We start from the raw sequence: 9,551 nt of genomic DNA, 5'->3' as shown, positions 1-9,551 counted from the left end.
TTTGTTGGATTACATAAAGAAGAACTGTGACTTTGATATACTCCGCGGAGACAAATTGTTTTACCTGAAGCCAACGAGTATCCTCAGTGATCTTGATGGGCTAGTCCAAATTGTTGATGATGATGACGTGAGAAACATGCTTGCAAGTTACAGAAATACTAAGGGAATGCATGTTAACATGTTTACTCTCTTAGAAAAGGATGATATATTGCCTTGCTATCCCGAAGAACATAATCTTGGAAATGTTTCGAGAGAAGTCAACCAGACATTTTCGGAGGAACACACATCAGATGTTGGAATTGAGGCATGGACATCAGGTTTTAATTTTAATTTTTTTCATTTTACTTTCATGCATTTTCATTTTCTAAATGTCGTGCAGTTCTTAATTTGCTAATTAATAATTATTCATGTGATCTTTAGGTCTAAACACCAAAAAAAGGAAAACAAGAGGTCCTACGTGTTGCATAAAAATCATTACATTAGAAAAAGGAGAAAAATTGCCTATAGAATTTGATGAGGATCATCAGGCTGTTGATGAAAATTCAACAGATTTTGTTTGGTTTTTAGGACAAACAGTTCCGAATAAGTCATGTTGTCCTTTACAAATAAAGGAGTGGAAAGAACTTAAAAAACATGAAATTGACCATTTGTGGACCATTATCAAGGTAAGACACATAAGAAAATAAATATTTATAATATTTTGTATTTTGTTTAATATATTAAGTGTAGAATTTGAAACTTATTTATCTTATATGCTTTTCAGGAGAAGTTTGTATTTGAAGAAGTAGAAGGAAGGAAAGAAGCCATTTTTGATCACATGAATGCCTTATATAGGGATTATAGATACAAAATGAAAAAAAGATATTTTGATTCGAAACCAACTTACCAAAGTCGTCTGAAAAACAAGCCTAAACTTGTTCATATGGACGATTGGAATTATTTGGTTAATTATTGGAGTGAGGCAACCTTTCAAGTAAGCATAGCTATTTAAGTTACATTTTAGCATAATTACTATGTAATTATAAGATATAAATATTATTGCTTATTTTATCATTACACAGGAAATGAGTAACAAGAATAAGACAAATAGATCAAAGCAGTCTATGCCTCCTTATATAGGAACTAAAAGTTATGCTCGACTCAGAAGTCAAATGGTATGAATTTGCTTTCAAATATGAGATTAAGTTTAATAATTCACATTCATTATTTTTTAATCAATATGTTCATAACTTTTATTATGACAGCAAAAGAAAAATGGATATACTCCTTCTCGTGTTGAAGTTTGGATAGAATCTCACAAAAGAAAAAAAGATAAGCAAGTTGAATCCGTTATAGAAAACATTATTGTAATAGCTTTGTATTCTCTTTAACTACTTTTTGATTTTTTATTACGCACACACATCCAAGCTAATACCATAAATTTGTTTTTTAGTCACAGTTTGATCGATTAAAAAAGCAACAAGTAGAAGGACAAATCTTATTGAATGATTATGAAATATTTGAAGAGGTCCTTAGTCCAGAGAAGAATGGTTATTTGCGTGCTTATGGTCCAGGAAAAAGTATTACCGAATATTTTGGAAGTAGACCAACTAAAACACAACTTATGAAACAAGTACAAACAACTAGAAAGGAAGCAAATGAAAGGGTGGAAGAGAAAGAGGGAAGCAAATGAGAAATTAGAAGAAGTGAAAAAGCAAATGGAGGAGATGAATAGACGATGGGAAGAGAAGTTCATGATGATGCTTACAACTCAAGGTCAACAATCTTCAACAAATAACTAAATCCCTTATAATGAAATTGTAAGTTATTTTGAAAATTGCATATATACTATGAAAACCATTTTTCTTTTACATTAATCATAAAGTGATATGCAATGATTACATTAATCTATATGATTAATCTAAGTTTTTTTTCAAATTTGATATTGCAGGTTGGTGGAAATTCTTAAATGGACAGGAAAGATTGCTATGACATTGAAGATTCTGTAAAAAAAAATTAGTTGATAACATTTTAAATTACTAGGATGAAGGATTTTATGAGTAGACAATTATTTGGTTGGAAATGACTTTGTTAATGTATAACTTTTTATGTTAGAAATTTTCATGACGTCATATTATCTATTTAATATAAAAGAATTGCTATAAATTTGTAATTTTTATTAAATTTGTTAATTATAGCAATATTTGTACAATTAATTTTAATTGAAGCAATAAATTATAAATTTTTTATATAAATTATTTGTTCCATAGCAAATAATTATAATATTTAGCTACAAATTAAAAGTATTTATAGCAAGTTATTTCAATATTTAGCTATTAACAAACTCTGTCCATAGCAACTGAATTTGACATATAGATATGACTTCAATATGTCCATAGCAAATAAGTATAATATTTAGCTACAAATCAAAAGTATTCATAGCAAGTAATTTCAATATTTAGCTATTAACACATTATGTCCAAAGGAAAATCTTTTCATATACAGATATGACTTTCATATGTTTGTAGCAAAAAAATTAAAATTTAGCTATGAATTTACTATATATGTGGCAAATGATATTTTTATTTAGTTACGATTTTAGCTGTCACGTAACCAAAAGGTTAATATATGTGCTATGGATATTATTTTTGTAGCAGAAATTTTCAAGATTTAGTTATAAATTTATATTTTTGTAGCTAAAATACAAACATAGCTACACAGACTATTCTTTGTGGCTATAAAGGCCAAGTTTTTGCTACAAACTTATTATTGTTATGGCAAAAACATTTAAGTTTTTATTACATATTAATCTCATTTATAGCAAAAAAATATAAATTGTTAGTTACATAAGCAAAAAGTTACATGGCTAAATCTTAGCAACGCCACTTCTAGCTACGATAAGCTACAAAACATTGCATTTGTAGCTAAACCATTTAGCTACGTAAATTCATATTTTTAGCTACAATGAACGCCATGGCTAAACATATATAATGTTGTAGTGATTAAAGTAATGTCAAGTAATATACGATTCTAGTAATCTTTCAAAACTAATAGTAATTACTGTTGATAATATAGGAAGTAAGAGTATCTCTAATATTGCTCTTTATTTTAAAGAACATATTTCATATAAATAAAGAGCATCTTCATTAATTTTTAAATATAAAGAACACAATTTTTATTCAAATCTAATAAACTCTTTAAATTTAATAAAGATGCTCTTTAATTTTAAGAAATAGACTTAATGGGAGAGAGAATTAATAAATAAAATGCATAGGAACTTGTAGTTTATTAATTAAAATTAGGATAGAGAGTGAAATTTGGCTCTCTAAATGTGGAGAGCCAAACTCACCCTCTAATTTATATTTTAAAGATAAAAAGTCGGTTGGACTCTTGTTTTTATGGATAAACTCTTTATAATAAAGAGTTTGGGTCATATAAAGAGTCATTTGGAGATGCTCTAATCTGATTATCTTTATTTTCTTAAGTATTTTAAGATTACTTGATAATCTTAATTTTGCTACAATTTTACCCTTAACTATTAAAATTTTTGGACAATAATACCCTTGTTTTGAAAAAAAAAAATTTACAAAAAAATTCAAGGACTATTTTATCCATATATACAAAATTTTTAAGATGAAAACACTCGTGAACTTGAAAAATATTATGCATGACTATGGTAGGATCTAACCACCATTGTCGACGGTTGACATTGTTCTAGATTGGGCCAGCTGTGCACCGATATGACCATTTTCAGCCACATATATGGTAAAAAACGGCCAGATCTATTTTGACCATTTGCCGTTTGGTAGTCGACGGCCGACATGTTGGGTGGGTAGGTGTGTCTTCATTAATTTTAAACTTTTATTATGGGGGTGTTTTAGCTAAATTTTTAAATGTAGGGGGTTAAAAATAATAGTAAATAATGATATAATAATAATATTAAAAAAAAAGAGCAATTCAATAATTTATATAATATAACATACCCACCAATTTTTATTCCTCTCAATCAAACATATCAATATAACATATCCACCAATTTATTCCTCCTAACCAAACATATTTATTAACATTCCCAATAATTTTTCAAGGTAATTTATCTTCCACTTAAATAACATTCTCAATAATACAACATTCTCTTAATCAAATGCCCTCTCAAGTAAATTAAATGAATGACTAGTGCACTTAAGATGCTAAGATAATCATTTTAATATATTACATCATTTATACATCAAAATAATAAATTTTTATAATTATACGATCATTTTAAAAATTATCAGCAGTATTAATTATTAAGATTTGAAGAACTATTCCTAATGTATATGAGAGAATTTTCTCTCATACGTAAACGTGTTTATTGAAGATTGCAGTCAATTTTCGTACTTCGAGTTGTATATAATATATAGTGAATATTGGAATGACTTTCTAAACTTCTTATCAGGCATGCCTAAAACAAGTTCAAATGAATTAATTAAGAATACTATTAATGCGTGATTTTTACACCAACGAAATGCACGTGTGAAATGCTGAGCTGACCCAGAAGACACACGTGAATGAAAAGGATAACAAAATAGTAAATGCAATGGGAACAGTTTTTAAAGTGGTTCGGATGCTAAGGTAACAAATCCTACATCCACTGATGCTTATATTGATGACAATGGTCAGGTCGCTTTTAGCTGACTGACTTTACAATAATATTACAAGTTATCAAATGCTAAGAATTCTAGAGAGAGAGAGAGTAATTAATCAAGTGTAAAAATGTGCCTATCCCCTTTCATGAGAGAGGAGCTCCCAATTTATAGTGGGATGTACTGAGGCAATGATCACTAAATCTGTAAGTTGATGGGATTATCCATGCAAATCTTTCTTTATGTCACATTGTCCACCTTTCAAAGTGATTTGCACGATTTAGAGCAGGGATTGGACATATGGGAGCACCACAACTCTTGACTGGCCTGATGCGCACTCACTATCCTGACGGAAGCAGGTGCTGGTTGTTCCAATGATCCGACTTTTGTGGACTGAATGGACCTGACGTCAGCCCTTATATTTTTTAGGCATAAGAAATACAAAGTCAAAACATTAAGTTTTGATATACACATATACACTCAGTCATCTAAGATATATCTTTGATTACAATGTAAGATAAGATTAAGTTATTGCTGATCGATTCATAACCGCTAACCATAAAGATATATATGGTCACTGTAATGAGTACTTTCAATTTCATGTATATAAATCTGAAAATTAAATTAAAAACTGCATCAGTACGCATAAGATCAACTTTCACAAGTAATCCACACCCTAATTGACCTCTTATTTAGCATTTGACACACTACCTTTTATGAACCAAAATTAATATTTTTAATAGAAAATTAATTTTCTAATATTCTTGAATTAATTAATGAGTCGGCTCAAAATCCACTCAGTAGGTATATGTAGCGTAACACACAAAACCTCATAAAGCTAATGGTGATTGGTGAAAAACAAACTCAAAAAATAGCCATTAGGTAGCTTGAAAGAAATGTTCTAACCTAACTAACTGCACCCGCATCAAAGTCTTACCTATAATTCTCTGGAAATGTCACCGACAATTTTCAACTTAATTAATGGTGGTAGCTCCATACTGCAACGTTTTTCTTCAGGAAGCTAGCTACCATATAAAGTGCGTTTCATTGTTAGCTACTTAATCTTACTTTAAATTAATAAATATTTGCAGAGAATACCTTTCATTAACCATAACCAAGAAAGAATCTGTTAATTTTTTTGTCAAATTCATTATTAATCTGCTGGAGATCTGTGCAAATTGCAAGAGCTTAATTTTTCTTTTGCCGAATCTTGTTTTACTGATGAAATTGTAAGGGGTGGAATGTATGGTTAAAATGGAAGAAGAATGACTGTTTAAAATGGCTCCACCTCTTTAAGTATCACAACTATCCCATGTCCGTTGTCGTAGAACGATCGATCGCTACTGTCATCTTTCAGTTCTTTTTCCCAAAATGGAATGTTATGTTACTACACAGAGAGGATGCTTTGCTGTACTCTTGAAAATGCATTTAATGTAATATTAATGGAGGGCTATACATTAAATTGAAAAAGCCAACAGTAAATCAATTAAAATGGAAGTGAGAGCAAAGACAAACAATCTATAGATGCCAGCAGCCACTGGAGCTGGATCACTGTTTGACTTACGAGTCTTGAGCTCTTGATAGACCACAATATCTACTAGTCAAGTCAACCTAGTGTTTTTTTTACTAGTTTGGCAACCGTAGTTACTGTAAAAACTCATTATCATGAAATTGATTAATGACATAGCTTACTGAGATAGAAATACTTGAGATTTGAGAAAAGTTGAAGAATGTTATCTTAATATTTGCAGATTGTAACAAGTATTAAGAATGAGTATTCTACTTGCCTTCTTCATAGAGAAAAAGAATGATACAATATCAATGTGATCCCTATAATCCTGGAAATTAACTTCTAAATATATGCAACCTATAACTACCAAATATACATTTGTAACACTCCCCCTCAAGCTGGAGTACAGATATTAATCATATCCAGCTTGTTACAAAGATAATCAACTTGAATCCCAGTCAGAGCCTTCGTGAAGATATCTCCCAATTGTTCTCCAGTCTTCACGTACCCAGTGGAAATCAGACCTTGCTGTAGTTTCTCACGAACAAAATGGCAATCGATCTCAATGTGTTCCGTTCGTTCATGAAACACTAGATTAGATGCAATATGAAGAGCTGCTTGTTTATCACACCATAATTTTGCTGGTATTGAAGTTTCAAGGCCTATTTCAGTCAGGAGCTGATATATCCACATTATTTCACAAACAGCTTGTGCCATAGCTGTAACACTCCCCTCCAGCCGGGTACCCTCTAAGTATTCCATTAGGATGGAAAATTAGAGAATTCACACCTGGAAGGTTGTGTAATTTAAAACGTAAATCCTGGTTACAAACATGTCCTATATGGAAATAAATAAATAAAAACTTCTCCTCGCATTTATATTACTTTCTTAATCAACCTATCAAGACATGACTATATATGAAAAATATGGTTTAAAGAAAACAACAACATCAATTGTTTTAATAGCGGAAGCAAATATAAAATATCTCCCATCATTTATAAGCAAAATATATTTACCATTTCATAAAACTTAGATTATAAACATTAAACTATATACATTAAATTCAAAAGCAACATCCTTTATATAACATCATAAGTTTAGCTAGAACAAAAACATGCATGCCCCAAGCCTCCTTGACCGCCACTCGCCGTTACCGCTTTAACCATTACCTGCAAAACATGGAAACTAGGGGGATGAGTGCTAATCACTCAGTAAGGGTATCGATCATTTAACCCTATGTAACATTCTTAAACTTAGGAAGCATCTTATTTACTTGTACATGAACCAAACATTTATAACATAAAAGTAATATAACATAGCATATTCAATCCATATCATAATGCATAATATAATTCACGCAATGCTTTCCTTTAATGTTCATGAATAATGCACATCAATGTCATGCATGTATAAATAAATTTTTCTTTGAAAACCTTTTACTGTTTACCGATCGGACTAAGCTGAGGCATGGATTACGGAACCTTTGGCCAATGAGCTAAGCTTAACTTATAACACAGTCCCCATGGTCATGCACGCTATGGACTGTTCATTTCTTTCGGTCTAGACATGTGCATGAGTGAGCTCAGGTTCCCCATAACATGCCAACATTTTCCATAACATTTACAAATCATTTTCCTTCACAAAAATGCATGTCTATGTACCTTGGAAGTATTTTGCTCAAACTTGGGATCAAGTCCCACTTTTTCATCATTAATATGCTTGACATGCTTTATTCTAAAAAAAACATACACTTTCCATATATGAACATATCATTTCATCATGGCCATATTGTGGATGCATAAGATATTCATCAAACATATCATACTTAGGCTTGTATATACACACACAAGCTCATAATTAGGTAATACATAACATATTCCACATAACCTCCATGGTCATTCATTACATCAATTATATATGCTCATACAATCACTAAAAAATCATAAGGATCACTCATTCAAATACACTTCAAAACTCTTTAAGCATCATTTCCATACTTGGAATCAATCATTCTGCACAGGTCAGATTCAAAAAGGCATAACTTGAGTTACACACATCGGATTGATATGATCCTGGTCTCGTTTTAAAGCTTAGAGACAGGGCTACAACTTTTATGTTTAGGTCTCAACCCAGTTCAATCGTTAAGATGCCCAAAAATCACTTAGAAGGTCACGGCTGTGACAGGGCAACCAGGGTAACATGCCTATTTTAGGGCTTTTCCTTACCTATTTACCTCCACTTACTTCCTAACCTTTCCTAACCATTCTCCCCTGTGAAAACATGTTAAATGATCACTAATAACCTCCCTTGTAATATGTTAAAAAAATCATGTCACAACTAATTCCATTGATTGTCATCAAAGTTCATTGTTTTTACAATTCACATATAAATCCATCAATTATAGCATCAAACTAAGCTCAATTGCTATTGTGTGACAAGAATTAAGGTTCCCTAATACTAACCCTAGAAACCTAATTCTTATTTCCTATTAAAGGGAGGTTTCCCTTACCTTATGTCAAGAAACCACACTCCTTTGCAAATTTCCTCCTCCTTATCTCCAATTGACCCTTATCCTAACACAAATTATAAGGAAACTTCAATAACTTGAAATACACAATATTTATATAAGATAAGGAGTTGAACTTTACCTCCTAATATCCTTAATAAAGGGAGAAATATAAGACACTTGAGAGATTTGCAACTAAAAGACTTGAAACTTTAATGGAGAAGTGAAGAAAATATGGAAGCTTGTAGAAAACTTGAAGAAAAGAAATGAAAAGTGGTAGAAGACATGTTGGCCGACTCTTATCACCTAATATCTTTTTTTTTTTTTTTTTTTTTTTTGCTAAAAATTATTCATTTGACATTTGTCTTTTGCATTTAATGTCCTATAACATTATTTCCCTTTTTGCCCTCAAAAATTGTCTATTAATTACTCCTTAATCCTTCATCATCTTTATCTTGTCAAGCCAACAAAATATCATTATTCTTTTACCACTTTACCCCTAAGGCATGTGCATGGTAGTTAACTTCACACATAAAAAGGAAAAGACTATTTTACCCTTGGATGCATCGGTGGGGTTTACAATAGCCCTATATTCCGACTCTGCACTTGATCGTGACACGACATTCTGCTTCTTGCTCTTCCATGATATTAAATTTCCTTTGACAAAGACACAATAGCTTGATGTGGATCTTCTATCTACCTTGGAACCTGCCCAATCTGCATCTGAGAAACATTCAATATGAGAGTGACTATGATTGGCATATAATATACCACGTCCAGGGGATCTTTTCAAATAACACAAGATCTGCTCCAAAGTTGCCCAATGATGAACTGTTGGGGAGGCCATAAACTGACTAACAACACTTACTGAATATGCAATATTTGGACGAGTCACCATAAGATAGTTCAACTTCCCGACCAATCTTCTATA

The 9,551-nt window shown here is 31.3% G+C and overlaps 1 long non-coding RNA gene across 1 annotated transcript; it reads right to left on the bottom strand.

The window, feature by feature from the left end:
• Nucleotides 1-7,135: 7,135 nt before the first annotated feature.
• LOC116107251 lies at nucleotides 7,136-8,890 on the bottom strand. The gene is made up of 3 exons (XR_004124423.1): nucleotides 8,763-8,890; nucleotides 8,624-8,687; nucleotides 7,136-7,283 (listed from the first exon to the last, which is right to left on the bottom strand). It is a non-coding gene; the product is annotated as an uncharacterized LOC116107251 (long non-coding RNA).
• Nucleotides 8,891-9,551: the final 661 nt, after the last annotated feature.

This window comes from Pistacia vera, unplaced genomic scaffold (genome assembly GCF_008641045.1).
Source record: "Pistacia vera cultivar Batoury unplaced genomic scaffold, PisVer_v2 Contig117, whole genome shotgun sequence".
Classification (NCBI taxonomy): Eukaryota; Viridiplantae; Streptophyta; class Magnoliopsida; order Sapindales; family Anacardiaceae; genus Pistacia; species Pistacia vera.
Note: the sequence above shows the minus strand (reverse complement) of the source record. Positions and strands in the feature narration are given on the sequence as shown.